The 15,112-nt window shown below is 44.1% G+C and overlaps 1 protein-coding gene across 5 annotated transcripts in view; it reads left to right on the plus strand.

Moving 5' to 3' along the window:
* The first annotated feature begins 1,258 nt into the window (after positions 1–1,258).
* The window catches only part of RASGRP3 (RAS guanyl releasing protein 3), a 114,035-nt gene continuing 100,181 nt past the window's right edge, over positions 1,259–15,112 (plus strand). For all 5 annotated transcript variants that reach the window (XM_025216744.1, XM_025216748.1, XM_025216751.1 and 2 more), the window contains exon 1: positions 1,259–1,539. The gene's annotated coding sequence lies outside the window, so the exon portion shown is untranslated. The remainder of the gene's footprint in view (positions 1,540–15,112) is intronic.

Raw genomic sequence — 15,112 nt, forward strand, 5'->3', positions numbered from 1 at the left:
TAGGGAAGTGAGGTAGAAAGAATGCAAAGAAAAAAGAGAAAGGGAAGGGAGGAAAAGTATAAATTAAAAATTGTTAATTTCAAAAGCTTCTTTAAACTATGCCTTTAATATTGCTATTAGCCTTATGAGCAGGGATCCTGGTTTTCTCTGATTAAAAAAATCCCCAATTTCTGGATTAAAAAAGTAACCCAAAATCCACATTTTTCCATGATTAATTGAAACACCATTAATATACTTTTTTTAGTCAAAAAATTGGGGGGGTTACCAGAAAAAAACAGGATCCCCCAGTTAAGTTAGTTGCTTATGTGTGCCTCCACATTTAAAGCATTTCAGCAGCTCCCATGTCATAAACCAATCTAACTTTTCTGATTGATCAAAACAAAGAAAACTACAGCATGCACATGAAGGATCACTTGGATTGATCAGTGTGAAAAGTGCTGAATCATTTTTCTTTAAATCCGATTTAGGGCCTAATCTAAAGCCCCAGGGAAATTCATAGAAAAAACACTGTTGTGAAACAGTTCAGGCTGGAAAGGCTCCAACTGACTGCAATAGGGTTTGGATCAAGCTTCCATTCTTCAGTTCTCAAGACAATTAACAAAAGTTTGATGTTTGTATCCCAGTCACCCTTGAATGGTGACCCATGCAAAAATGTATCAGAATATATGTAGCAGAATAACTGTTTCTCCATGTGCATAGATTTTGCTTCAACTTTCAGAATGGGTAGTAACTCTAAAAAAGGAAAAAAATTAATGGAGTTGGAAGTCAAACTTAAGCTTAGTTTTAAATCCTACTCTTATGATGATGCTCGAAAAATAAAGCATTTTCTAAACAGCTTTCTCTGTCCTCCTTTTATTAAAACTTCCCCACAAAGCCTTCGCCTGATTTTGAGATGGAGAAAGTAAGCAAAATAAACACAAAAGTGAAGCACTTATTAAAGAAAATGGTCTAATTGCCATTGTGCCCCATTACTGTGTTGTGCAGTGCAGCCAGATGGACTCCTAATAATGTTTTAGAACCAATAATGTTCTGCTCAGAAAGACCGGTACTTTTGATGTGGATGGTATTTGCATAACACGTCTTAAGAAACCTCCTCTAAGTATTTTACACTCAAATAGGTATCCACTAGAAAAAAACTACAAGATCTCCCCTTTGTTTAAATGCATTTCCTGCCTTCCTTATTGCTATGTTATGTGTTGTGGCAGACCTATTTATAGTTCAAAAAAAAAGGGAAAAAGCTCCACTGGAGGCAGGAAAACTAAGTCGGGAAAGAATAGGAGGAAGTGTAGCTGCCAGTTAGCCAAACAATCTAGAACTAATTGAGCTCAAAAGAGCCACAGCTTTACTGTAGCCACCAAGAATAAACAGCACAACTCTGTTATTCACTTCAGAATCCTTCGTATGAGGTTGAATAATGAACATGGTGTGAGTAGCACAGAAGAGCAAAGGAAAATCGCAGCATATGAACACTTGGAAGAAGTTAGCGTGAGAAAAAGAACAGTGGCCTGAAAAGGGGTGGACTGAACTTGACACCTTAAGGTAAGTCTCTTCCTTTGGCATTTCAGCTTGTACTTTTAATATCTTTCACAGATGAGCAATCTCCTAAACGAAACGGTGGGCTTTGCAGAAGCAATTTTTGCTACCCAAACAGTTCTCCAGGTGAACTGGCTTTTACAATAAACTTTTTGCTTTGAAATATTGGTTATAGATCCTTAACGGGTTGCAATAACCACAGGTATCTATGCTAAACATCCCCTACCAAGTAAGGTTGTTATCTCATGTATATTTGGGTTTTGTTGGAGCTAACAGTCATTGATTACATATTAAAGCTATGATGATGAAAGGTTTGATTCCTATAAAAAGCATGACGTCGAGCAAAAAATGCATTATTACAATGTCATGGACTCAGAGATTTCATCTTATCAGATGAGTTACAAGAAAAGGATCCAATCTAAAATGGAAGCACCTTAATGGTATATTGTTTTTAAACTCAAGACATGAAATAACTTGTTGGGGATTTTAGTAATTTTTTGTTTTTCTATGTAAAACCATGCAGTCGCATTCCAGGGTCTGTCTTAATCAACAGCCTGAAGCAGACGATAAAATTCAGTCTTCCTGTCTCTGGACAGTTCATGCTCTTCTACAATGTTATGAAATCATCTATAAAAGCTGCATTATATAATGTCAGAGCACAGATTATACGATTTTATCTGATGAGTACTGAAAGAGAAAGGCTCTTCATTAAAAAGAGACCTAAAATATGTATTTTGCCCTCAGTGATGATGATAGACTTAATTTGTAGGGGAGGGGGTTTTGTTTGGCTTCTTTTTCAGAAAATTCTGCTTTGCCGTATGCCAGAATAAGAGACAATAATGAGAGGGGAAGGCAGAAAGAGAGAAACATAGGCTACTTCATACTAGAAGATTCAATATTCTCCATGCACAGCACAGTATGTAGCTACTACTGCTAGATTTTCAGCCTATTTTAACAAATTGTGAGACTAGAAGTTGTACTCGTGTCAGTGATGTACTGCCTCATATCTATTCCACGAAGTACCCACATTAGTCACAAATTACTCATGCTATTAAAGATTAGCAGTCATTGTAAAACGCTGCTAGTGAGTAAAAGAAAAGGAAATGTGTGTGTTGTTATGCTGCCTTATCCTGGTAGGATGCTGTTACATTTGGAGCCTGTTGTTGTGAAGATAGCCAGGCAGGATGTCTGCTGATACCCACTGAGGTGAAAAGCTGGGGGAGGACTATGGTAAACAGTGGTAATCGGTACTGCTTACTAAAGACCAGAAGTGCCCACAAAATACTGTGAAGTGCTGAATGGGTGATGTCAATGGAATTTGAGATTGAGCCTCAACACCTTGTAAAATCTGGCCCTCGTACACTTCCCAATTTTAAACTCCGTATTCTTTCTATACAACAGATCTCTCTTCTGAGAGGGCTTGCTCTTGAGAGATATGGAGCACCTCTGTGAGAATGAAGTGTGTGAAAACACTGAACACGGTGCAAGGCCGAGACCTATGAAAATATTTATTGTAGATGTCCGGATAATCCCAACACATTTGCAGGGAGAAGGTTTATCATTTTGTTTTTACTCAAGTCACTCAACCTATGTGCCTCCTGGGGGCATATTTCATGCGCCTAAGTTTATTGTGCGGTAAATTCAGATGCATTAATTGCATGTGTAGATGCACCCACTGAGACCAAAATGTGCTTGATGTGGGTAAGCAGGGCCATCCCTGGAGGGGGAGTGACTGCCCTTTGGGGGGCCCCGCGGAGCCTGGCGGAGCAGCCGTGGCACCTCCTGCAGGGCCCACCTAGTGCTGGTGACTCTGTGCCACCACTAGCTTCGTGTCTGGCCACTTGCCACCCTCCCCTCCATGCCCCCCTGCTGCTGCTGCCACTGGCTTCTTCGCATCTGGACCACGCACAGGCTGATTTGCCCCAGGCCCTGCACCCTGCTAGGATCGTCTAGTGGAGTGAACTCACTGTTCTCTCCTACTGACAGTCAATCGTATGAGGAGCAGAAAGGTAGATTAAAACTAACTATACCCATAATCACCCCCACTCCTGCAATGGAGCAACTCAGAATCAAAGCCAGTATCTTCAGTACTGCCAATAGTATTCAAAACTTCTGCTTCAGGATCTACAAGCTCATGTTATTGTTTTTAAAATAATACAGCTTCTAAAAGTAATAAATGTTGGGGTCTTTTTACTTACCTTCTTCACTTCAGGCCTTTAGGATGAACTTTTTCAAGCCTTTTTTGCAACCACAAGAGCTAGGAAGCTAATTAAAAAAACAAATTTAGATACTTTCACAGTCACATGATTCTAGAAGTTGGGGCTTTTAAAAATATAATGAGATTTGCATTAAAATTATAGAAGCTGACAAGCTCACAAGGTTCAAAACACTATTTGTAGATTCAGGGCAAAATATTTGCTGGCTGTGGAGATTACATATACCACAAGGGGAAATTCTGTACTGACAGTTTAATCACCCTATAAGCAAGGCCATAGACCTTACTTCATAGCCACTTAAGGCTACATAATCTGGATGGATTTTAAAACTACTCTGTGACATACCCTCCAGAGATATCTAGGCCCCTTTTGATGCATGCAATGGCGTGCAGACCTGGAATTATTAAGACATCTATCTTTACAAAATGAAAGGTGTGTGATATTTCAGCACCTAAATGATTCAGAGTGACAGGAAATTGTCATGGCTATTCAGCTGCCCGAGTGACTAAAAGTGGTGTTAATCAAGATAAAAAGTAAAATGTAAAGGTTTGTTCTTCATACACTCCCAAGCATGGAAGGGGAGGTTCATGAATTTAAACTTCATTTGAGTTAACAGGAATTATGTTAGTACATTCCCTAGGCAATAGGATATGAAAAAAAAATGCCAGGCTTGTCAAGAATGACTGAACAGAGTAGTCCATCATATAAAGAACCTTTTTAATGTTTCTCTAATCCACAGGTTTTCTTTTATGTTTCTTATTTAATATAGAAAGGTGCCATACATTGTATCATAAATCCAAATATTTGTCTTGATTTTGGTTTATTCTCTTAAAGGTATTGGTTTCCACCCACCTAAGTGTCCATGTGCATGTATTGTAGGCTTGGAATAATGTTTTTTTAATATCCATATATTAACATTTTTTAAAGGAATGGGAGAAAATGTTTAATCTGTGAGTTTAGCAATGCATGAGCAAGCAGGCTAGACTGTGAGTTTAGGCATAACCCTGAGCAAAAGATGATAGTGGAAGCTGCAGCACTGTCAGAGTTGATGAAGCGGACATGTGGAGTGTTGTCCCTATTGCAGTCAGTCATTGAAGTTCTGTCATTGATTTACCATATTTCATGGTGTATAAATCGGGTTTTGAAGCCCAATTTTTGTGTCTTGAAAATCAAGCTCAACTTATATACCATGCCACATCAAAAAATCAGGGACAGGCCTGGGCTTGGCTGGGCTCAGCACTCAACTGGCATGGCCCCATCTCCTGCGAGCGGTGCTGCTGGAGAGGAAGAGGCTGCTACAGCCAAGTGCTGAGCCCAGCCAAACCCAGCCCCGTCCCTGTCCCCTTCCTCTGCGAACGGCTCCAGGCTCACAGGGGGTGGGGCCATGCCAGCTGAGCACCAAGCCTGGCTCCATCCCTGCTCGGCTGGCACAGCCTCATCCCCTGCAAGCAGCATCGGGCTCAGTGTTCAGCAGCACCACTCACAGCAGACAGGGCCAGGCTGGGTGCTCAGCTCCATCCCCTGCAAGCCTGGCACCGCTTGCAGGGGACAGGGCTGGGCACAGCTGGGCTTGGTGCTCAGCTGGCGCAGCCTTATCCCCTGTGAGTGGCACCAGCAGCACCATCCCTCTCCCCAGCCCTGCCCCACTCCCAGCTCTGGGACTGTCAGCATGGAGGGAGGGGGGAAGGAGAAGCCAGAAGTAGTGAGCTGCCAGCTGGCTTTGCCTGGCCTGAGAGAGAGGTGCAGGTGGATTGGAGCCACCCCACCCCATGGGGCAAGTCTAGCTGCCTCCCAGTACCCCAGCAGGAGGGAAAGGGGAGCCACAAGGCAAGGGGTACTCCAATCCACCCCCCACGCTTCAGCTCAGGCCAGGCAAGCCAGCAGCTCATGGCTTCCTATGGACAGCCCCAAAGGCAGGGCTGGGCTGCATCAACCCAGGCCTGAACACATGAAAAATTAACCCTAGGGAATACAAGTTCCCTAAGGTACTTTAAAGCAGAGCACTTTCATCTGATACCTCACCTGAGGAAGATTAACTTTTCACACAATCGACCACTTTAAAAGATCTCTGCAGCCATGTACATGTGTCACAGCACAGTTGTAGAGCACTTTCAGGGGCTTGATCATATGAAAAATGTACTGTAACTTCTATTTGCACCTATAGGGCATTTTTGCACATGCCCCGGGAGGTGTGGGGGTGCTTTAATTAGCTAGTGCTTTTAATTAAAAGCACCTGAGCGTCACATGTATTAGCATTCCCCACAATGAAAAATGGTGGCAGAGTGCTTTGAACTAAAGCTCATCAAACAAGCTTTAGTTCAAAGCATCCCACTGCCATTATTCAGCACGGGGATGGTAATACACATGACACCAGAGTCTGCTGGAGCCCATTTATTTCCATGCTCCAGCAGACTCAATTAACTAAGTCTGCTCTGACGTGCTGGATTTCCATGTCAGAGCCAGCTCCCTGCACATGTATAGGAGCCCATAGTGTCCTCCTTACTCTCCTGAGCAGGTAGCAATTTATTGCCAACCTGTTCCATCCAGAAAGTGTTTCTCCCTACAACCCAAGCTGGTTTGCTCTGGTGGGGGAGGGAACAGAAGAGTGAATTCAAGGCTGTGGGGAAAGTATGCCCAGGTCTCCCAGTGGTCTGGGGCTCCAGATACTGCTAATCCCCATGACAGTGTATGGGAGGCTCTGACCAGGGACACTCATGCACCAAGTCACAATAGAGCCCCATAACTTTCTAAAACAATGCACAGAATCTTGGAAGAGCAAGTATCTGTTTGAGCACTGTTAAAGCAACATTTTCAAAGAAACATGTGAAGGTGGTGAACTATACATACAGTGACCATAATTCTAGGGAAATCCAGGATGGGGGGTGGGCACCAGGGGGCACCAATATGCAAGTGCATGTGCACACACACACACCCCGACCCCACAGCTCCCAGGAGCTGGGTTGGGTGCAACAGCATCACACACACACACACACACACACACACACATACACCCCGACATCACAGCTCTGAGGAACAGGGCAGTGCGGGACAGCACTGAGGCCCCTGGTCAGGTTCCATCCCCCATGTGCAGAGGCTGGACCTACCTGGGAGCAGCTCCTGTGCAGTGTCCCCCAGTGTCTGCCAGCCCATGCTGTGCAGCCACATGGTGCCTCCCCCTGCCACCAACAGCTGGCCAGGGTGCAGTCCCAGGGCAGAGCCTGGAGCCCAGAGCCCAGAGCTGCCTCCCCAAACACAGGTCCCCAGCAGCTGCTCCCTGGACCCAACTCCACTGGGCTGAAAGTTGGGAGTCACTTGCCCAGTAGTGTCAGTCAGGACACAGGCATGTGCAGGTGGGTTTGTGCCAATCCGGGACCTTTGCTTCAGTTTTCTCCAGGGAACCCAGCCAGTGGGCTGCCCCATGGTCCTGACTGCTGGGCTGCAAGCAGTCACTTGCTGAGTCAGTCAGGAGCTGGGCACATGCAGACTGGTTTCCACCAGTCTGGGACTGTTGTTTCAATTTACTCGAATGGCTGGGACGCTGAGACAGCTGATGAAATCCAGGACTGTCCTGGCCAATCCAGGATATACAGTCACCCTAGCTATACAAGATCCCAACACAGCACCCTGGGAGAAAAAAACAAAACACTGGGTGCATATATGTGTGCTATTAATATACTATAAGCTTACTGTACAGTAAAATGCTGCACAGTAAGCTTTCCCTGGGAGTGCCTCTACACATGCACCTGTCAGAAGCAAGTTTGCTCCCAACAAGAGCAGTTCAGTGCAGAACTATTCCTGCCCTGCTCTGCCCCTGTACAGCAACCCAGGGGAGCTGCAGGCCCTGGCAGATCAGGGCCTGGGGCTGGGAAGCAGATGGTGGGAGAGGGGACAGTTTCCCAGCCCTGCGCCCCAATCTGGGAAACAGCTTCCTGAGGGAGGGACAGTTCCCCTACCCCTGCTGCCTGGGTTAACCAGGAGCAATTTGCTCCCAGTCAGCTGTCTACATGTGTGCTACTGTGCAGTAGCTACTGCACAGTTAAACTACTACCTGTCTACAGGTGGTAGTCAACCATGCAGTAAATTAATTTGCTGCACAGTAAATGGTGTGCATGTGTAGATAGTGATGCTTTACTGCTCAATAGATTACTCTACTGCACAGTAAAGCATCTTGTGTAGACACACTCTGTGGGAAATAAGCCACCTGACAAAGTGAATGTAGCCTTAGGCATGGCATTGCTATAGAAACACTGCCAAACTGAGTACAGTTCAAAGAGTGACAAAAATACTCATGCAGAAGGCTAATTTATGAGGAAACATTGTTTAAAATGCATGTGTAAGTTGACTTGACTAAGCACTGACCAAACCTCATAATCCTGGAAATGTTTATGCAGATGCTTAACTTCAAGCATGTGAGGAGTCCTACTAACCTCAAGCACATCTTAAAGAGATTAATAGCTTCATGGAGTTTAAGGACATAGGGAACCATTAGATCGTCTAGCCTGACCTCCTCCACTGCACAGTCATGAAGGGCAAGACCACATTGCTTCTGTGCTGGTACCAGGTGCACTGCTGTGGAGGACACCCTACCCACTCTCTCCCATTCTAGGTGCACCAAACCCTGGAAACCAGGCAATGTAGCCAACTTAGAGTGGCTCCCAGATTCAATTCCCAAATCTATTTTTAGGCTCTGACTGGCATATGGTCTAAGAAGGCTACTCTGCCTTGTTTCCAGGATTTGGTATGCACAGAGTAGGAAAGCAAAGGGCCCAGAGATGGTGTAGGCAAGGCCTTCATTTCACCTGCTTACCCCTGTACTGAGCCAAATAACTCACATAGGACTTCTCCATACCTAAAAGAAAACCATATGCAAGATCCTTCAGGGTGGTATGTGACATTCTGTAAGGATTTCAAGGGTCATTACAACAAGAACGATATTTATGGTGATATAGAAAGATACAAAGCTCTCAGCCGAGGCAGAAGTTACCAGTGCACTGGCCTTGTGTTTGTTTTCTGAATTTCTGTGCCAAGAAAATGGACTACTCCCTTTTTTTTAAGGGAGGTAGCTCTTGCTGATGGCACACAGAGATAGGCAGTGGTGTTAATTTACCCCACAGGAACTCCTGACCTGAAAAGGTCTTGTTTTATAGGCAGGGGCAAATTAAAGGGCTGTCCAGTCTGCACACCAAAACAGAGCTTTCCTTTGTCAGAAATTCTCTTATCTCTCCAAATGACATAGGCAAAGCGAACCACAAAATAAACAGTGTTTTGCAGTAATTGGTCAGAACTGTATGGGCTTGGGAACAATGACATGTTAGGGGCTTGGGACCATAATTTCTTAGGCTGTGAAATGTTCCTTAAAATATGAAATGCTAGAATACTATGAAATATACTTCCCATGCTGCACTGATAAAATGCTGTGAAACATACCACATTAAATGCTACAGGGACTGTAACCAAATGCAGGCATTTATCAAGATGTGAAATGCTCTGGCGACTCTAATGCACTCTCTTCTTTTCTGTGTCAGAAGTTCCAATAAGCACATTCTATGTACAAGGTTTTACTATTTGAAGCCAAGATGAGACAGTGGGGTTTAGCGATGGATACTGCTCTAGGCCAGTCACAATGTGTGCATATTAATTAAAGCTACTGTGGTGGAATGGACATGGGGGTAGGTTGTGGCATGCAGTGTGTCTAACTGCCAAGGAGAGGAAATGGGACTTGTTCATAACAAAGGTTAATTTAATGTACAATGAGAAAGATGCTTATTGGGGCTGACGTCCTTTCCATGTTTGGTGTCCATGCAGATCTCTTTCGGTGTTGGGCCAGGCACTCGTGTAAGGAAGAGATCTTAGTTTTCAGGGAAATGCTCTTCCTTTTCCTCATTAGACCTAGCGTGTGCAGTTTGGGTCCCGTGGTGCTATCTCCCACGCACCTGGGTTCTGCAGAGACAATTTAGGAAAATAATCTGGCCAGCTCCTCCTATTAGTGACAATTAGCAGGTGGACCTGTTGAAGTACTTGACTTTCTGCTCGCTCAGCATCTTCTCCAGTTCATTGCTTAATAAGGGAATTTGTACACATGTTTGCATTGCAGCGCTGGGTGCTTCTAAAAGTGCCTGGCACTGCAACGCATGCAGTTGTATAAGTGGTGAAATGCGTGTCAGTGCTGAGAAAATGGCAGCAGCGTGCTTTTGGACTAAAACACATCAGAGGTGTTTTAGTTCAAAAGCGCACCGCCACCATTTTCTGTACTCTGATGTGCATTTCACCACTTATACAACTGCATGTGATGCAGCACAGTGCATGTCAGCTTGCATGCGGTGCAGACACAACTAGTCAAGCCTACTCCGAGCCACTGGATCTCCAGCGCATCGTCGGATGAAAAGGTATGTGGATAAATGGAGTGACCTCTCTTGTTCATGTTGTGGAGGCATGTTCATGTCTGAGGGCACAGAGACCCATGACTTTCTGCATGATTCCAGGTGATTGCATGAGGCATGGTGTCACATGGCTCTACTATAATGCTGGTATGCATCTCAAGGGGTGCATCTACACAAGATGTTTAGTGTGGAGCTAAGTAATTAGCTCCACAATAAAGTCTTCACGTCTGCACGTGCAACCCTAATAGGTCACAGTAAACTAATAAACACCACCCTAGGTTAGTACTTTTAAATAAAAGTACTATCCTGTGGAGACATTATTTACTATGCAGCAGTGCACCTGTAGACACTGACGGGGCTGGCTGGGCCATGAGGGCACTTCAGTGTGAGGGCTGCCTGCCAGCTAGCCCCCCCACTGGAGCACTCTTGTGCTCCAGCCAGCCCTTCTACAGTATATTGAGCTGCCAGCTGGGGCTGCTCCAACCCTGCTCAATGTGATGCAGTCCTGGGCACACATGTAAACATGGCACCCAGGAGCACTAACAATATGTGCTGGAGTTTATTGCTTTGCATTAATCGCACATATAGATGGAGTGCAGAGGCACAAATGAACAGAGCTTAGCTTCATGCTGAAATGGTGAGCATTGAAATGGGGAAGTGACACATGGACAAGGTGAATCCAGAGCAAAGGAAAGCATATATGTAAACAGACAGGATGGTTGCAAATATATAATGCAAAGCACTGTAGGATGGCAGTTGGAGGACTGCCAGCTGGTACCACATACAGATGCTTTCAGACCAATGTTAGTCTGCACTAAATCTGCAATGAAACAAATCCTCTTTCAAGGTGGATTACAGAATTTGTATTAATTGGCAAGCTAATGCACAATAACATTTATGTTTTATAAATGCAGGTCATTTTAATTTGAGAAAATTAAAAATAATGCAGACAAATAGAGAGCGGGCATCCAAAATCAACTGAACTTTGAAGTATTCTTGACCAGTTCAGAAATGTGGGAAGGCAGAACTTTGGACTGATGGAGGTCTCAGCTCCAGGACCACACAAAAGTGAGCTGAACACTACAGTCCAGTCCCACGGCTGCTGCTGCCAATCAGCTGGTTGGTGGCCACAAACACTGGACCATGTACCACAACAGAGTGTCCTGATTTTCCTAATTTCCAGAGATGTACCCCCACAATCTCTGGCCTGAGTCTCTGGAAGTGGGGAAGTCAGGGTTTCTGCTTGAAGAGAAACTCCCCCAGCAGTCTTCCAGAAACATGTCCCATAGATTGCCTGGGGTGCATCTCTGGAAGCAGGAAAAACCAAGCATGCATCCCCTGGATTTGCAGAGCCCAATACTGCGCAAGAATTCCCGGGGCGCACAAGACTGGGCCCCTCGAGCTCAGGAAGCACTTGCCTGGGGCAGCAGGACAGTCCAAGCTATTCCAGGATGCCCATATTCTCCTACCATAAAGCAAACAGACACCCATCATAATAAAGCAACACAATGTATTACTACTTTTGGTGGCAGCCACACTGTGGCACTTCAAAAGGTATAGATGTCTGTTTGCTGTGGCTTTGTGCCACCATAAAAATTTTTATGGTGGCACAAAGATGATAAAAGGTGGTGTGTGCTTCTACCCACAGAGTTTTGCAAACAGGGCATTTGGTCTGGAGGGACTATGGAGTGGGATACCACAGGTGATGAGACTTCATTCTTAACCACATATAGAAATGGCAAGCATTGCAGTAAAAGCTGTGTAAAAGCCTTTTTCTAAGGGTGCTCCTTAGATTCCCTGACTCCATCAGGAGCCAAGTGCTTTCTGTGGGCCTGGCAGCAGATTTTCAAAAAGTCAATTTTGTGATGTCATTCACACAAATTATTCAGCTTTTTAAACCATCCCTCATTTTTTGCCCCTTTCTTAATCAGGGTTGTTAATAAGCAAAAGCTTATTACCCTCTCTTGTAAACTTATTGTAAATGGATTTTTTTATATTGCAGTGCCTGTATCATTTGTGATAATTACATCTTTGTTCCCCGGCTTCTCTGTTGGTAAAATAAGGAACATCGGGCATGTTGCCCATATCCATCTCACTGCACAGATGGGCATCAGGAGCTGTTGCGATGCTATTTTTGCTAGAACTTACATAAAGATTAACAGAACCAAAGAGACCATTTCACCTGCTTATGTATAATGCAAAAGGTTATAAATAACTTGTTATCGTGTAGTGCAGCCATGTTGTGGGAAAGCTCTTTGAGCTGGATAATTAACAATATGGTGATTCACATAAACATCTTATGATGGTATGTTATGAACCTCTCAATCAGAGCAAGTGACACTGGGCTGATTAGGGAATACAAGGCCATGCTTTATAAAGATTATGCATCATTTATACTGGATTTTAATCACACTGCACTGAGGAAACTGTTGAATGTATCTGACCAAGAAAAATACAGAAGCACTATTTTCAAGTTAACTGTTTGAATTAGTAATGTCAAATAGTAAAATCAAATATTTTTCCATTGAGTGAAAGTGCTCAGCACTATGCGATATACTGAAAGACTTCCAACCCCCTGAAAGGAGGATACTGTCAGAATATCTACTATTATGGATGTCACAAGACTGGGAGCCAGGAATGTTATTCCCAGCCCTACCACAGATTCTATGTATGAACTTGGGCAGCTTTCAGATTCTTTGTACCCTGGGTTCTCTATTGGTAAAATAAGGTAATTAATATTTCCTAGGGTGTTATGAGGATTAAAATGTATGAGCATTACAGAAATGCAAAGCATTCATTAGAATATTGTTTAAAACTGTAAAATGGAAAGAAGGAGCCTATCTGAGGCTAGTTGCTTCTGAAAAAATTATCTTAAAATACATTAGCTCAGAATATCAGAATGAATAGCGAACTCACAGTATATAATCCTGCCAGAAAACATGTCTGGGCTGTGTTCATGAGAGTCTGTGTGATGGCCATCAGGATTCTAGCAAAAATGTTTCCTGAACACAAGGAGTTCTATTGCTGAAGGTGTGTGGAAAGCAAATCATGAATTCACAAATAGGAGCATTGACAATGGATAGGAATTAACGCTCACAGTTATGTTGATGCAAGCCTGCATAGATGCCACTAGTTTGGGATTAGAGTGCCCTGTTTCAAAATAACTTTATCCCATAAAAATGTCAGCTGAAGCTATTTTGGAACAGTAACATATTACACCCACTTGGCACTCACTTCATACTATCATCAATGGCTTCATATGACAGAGAGCAATAGAGAATTAGACTCCATGTGACTAGGCGTGATGTTTCCACAGAGGTCTAATTAGGGCATTTTTTTGTAGCTGGCGTATCTATGTCACCAAAGACTCCTAGTGGGAAGCCAACAAAAGACAGCAAAACAGGGTGCTGACAGCGCTTTATAACTTTCCTGCCTGCATAGCAACACCACTTCCCCAAATGACTCCGGCTACATTGATAAGGCACTCTTGTCAACATAGCTGTTTCCCTGTGGGGGTCAGAGGATTTTTTTCACTCTGCTAGCTAGCACAGCTATGCTGGCAGAACTTTGTAGTGCAGACCAAGCCTCTTGGGAATTAAGTAACCTGCTTCTGTTAGAGTTCAGTGGGACATGTGCACTTCTTCAATTTTTAGAGATTCATAGTTGTCAAGTCCAACAGGGACCATTATGATTAGCTAGTGTGACCTCCTACATAGCACGGGCTAAAGATGTTCACCCAGGAATCTCTGCATCAGTCCCAGATCTTCTGTGTGAAGTGTAACACACCTGTTGGAGACACCCCTCTTGGTTTATTCACCACTGCTGTATTCTGAAAGTGATTACCTTTGTTGTTAAAATGTGCAGCTGATTTCTAGTTTGAGATTTTTTGGCTCTACCCCTGGTTAATACCAGTAGCTATTGTGGAATAGTTATTTGGGGCTAGTTCCCTGCATAAACAAGCATTAAGCTCATTTTCCAGACTTCTGATCCTTTTTAAGTTCTCTTTAGACCCCTTTCCCATTTTCCCCACATTCATTCTGAAGCATGGGCTCCAGATGTGGATGTAGTGTTCCAGCGGTGGTCTCAAAAGCCATCCTATCTCCTCAATTTACATCACTGGAGAATCTGACTGGCTGGTTCCAACAGCGCTGGGCTGATTTATGTCAGCTGAGGGTGAGTCTCAAATCTTCAAAAACACACGAATGTGCCATATTGCACCTGGAACTTACCTGGATGACACAGAAGCATGTGAGTGATCCCAGTCTACTCCAGTGGGGTACAAAGGACCCCTCACCCAACACCATACTGGCCCCCAGACTGTGACTGAAATACAGGGAAGAGGAACCACTACAGAGGCAAAGCAGCAAGCATTTTTTCCCTGCACAGCAGGGAGCATCAGAAACCCTTCCCCAACACCCCTGGATCTCATATCATCTAAACGCACGTGTTTAGAGAAAGCAGTGCTCCAGTAATATGGGTATTGCTCTGAAACCTCCAGAAGGTTGCAGAGTCAAAGGTAAATCAGGAAATGCCAGTATTAAGGCTGCTTCTGCAACCTTAATTTGACCTCCCCTGTACATATACAGTAGGACACAGCCTTTAATTACATGGCCATATACTATTTTTGTCACAGAGCCCCTACCTGACTCAGTAAATGAGTTGTTATTTAACTATCTCTTTTTATCCTCCTTATTCAATAGCTGAACCCAACCTTTACATACTGTGCAGTACCCAAACCCGGTACTCAACACAAAACCATTAATTGCCTATGAGGCATTTATTATATTTACTCAAACCTAAAATGAGGTTCCCCCCAACCCAGCATGGGGAAAAAAGTCCCTTGTCTTAGATTTGCAAAGCAGAGGGGGCAGCGGGCAATTGCTGTGGCTCTGACTCTGGCCCTGAGTCCTGTTTGGGGCCAGAGTCAGACCCACAGCAACCTCCTGCCTCCCCCAGCACTTGCTCCTGGCAGGTTGTTTCCCT

The sequence above is a fragment of the Alligator sinensis genome, unplaced genomic scaffold (genome assembly GCF_000455745.1).
Source record: "Alligator sinensis unplaced genomic scaffold, ASM45574v1 scaffold1456_1, whole genome shotgun sequence".
Taxonomy (NCBI): domain Eukaryota; kingdom Metazoa; phylum Chordata; order Crocodylia; family Alligatoridae; genus Alligator; species Alligator sinensis.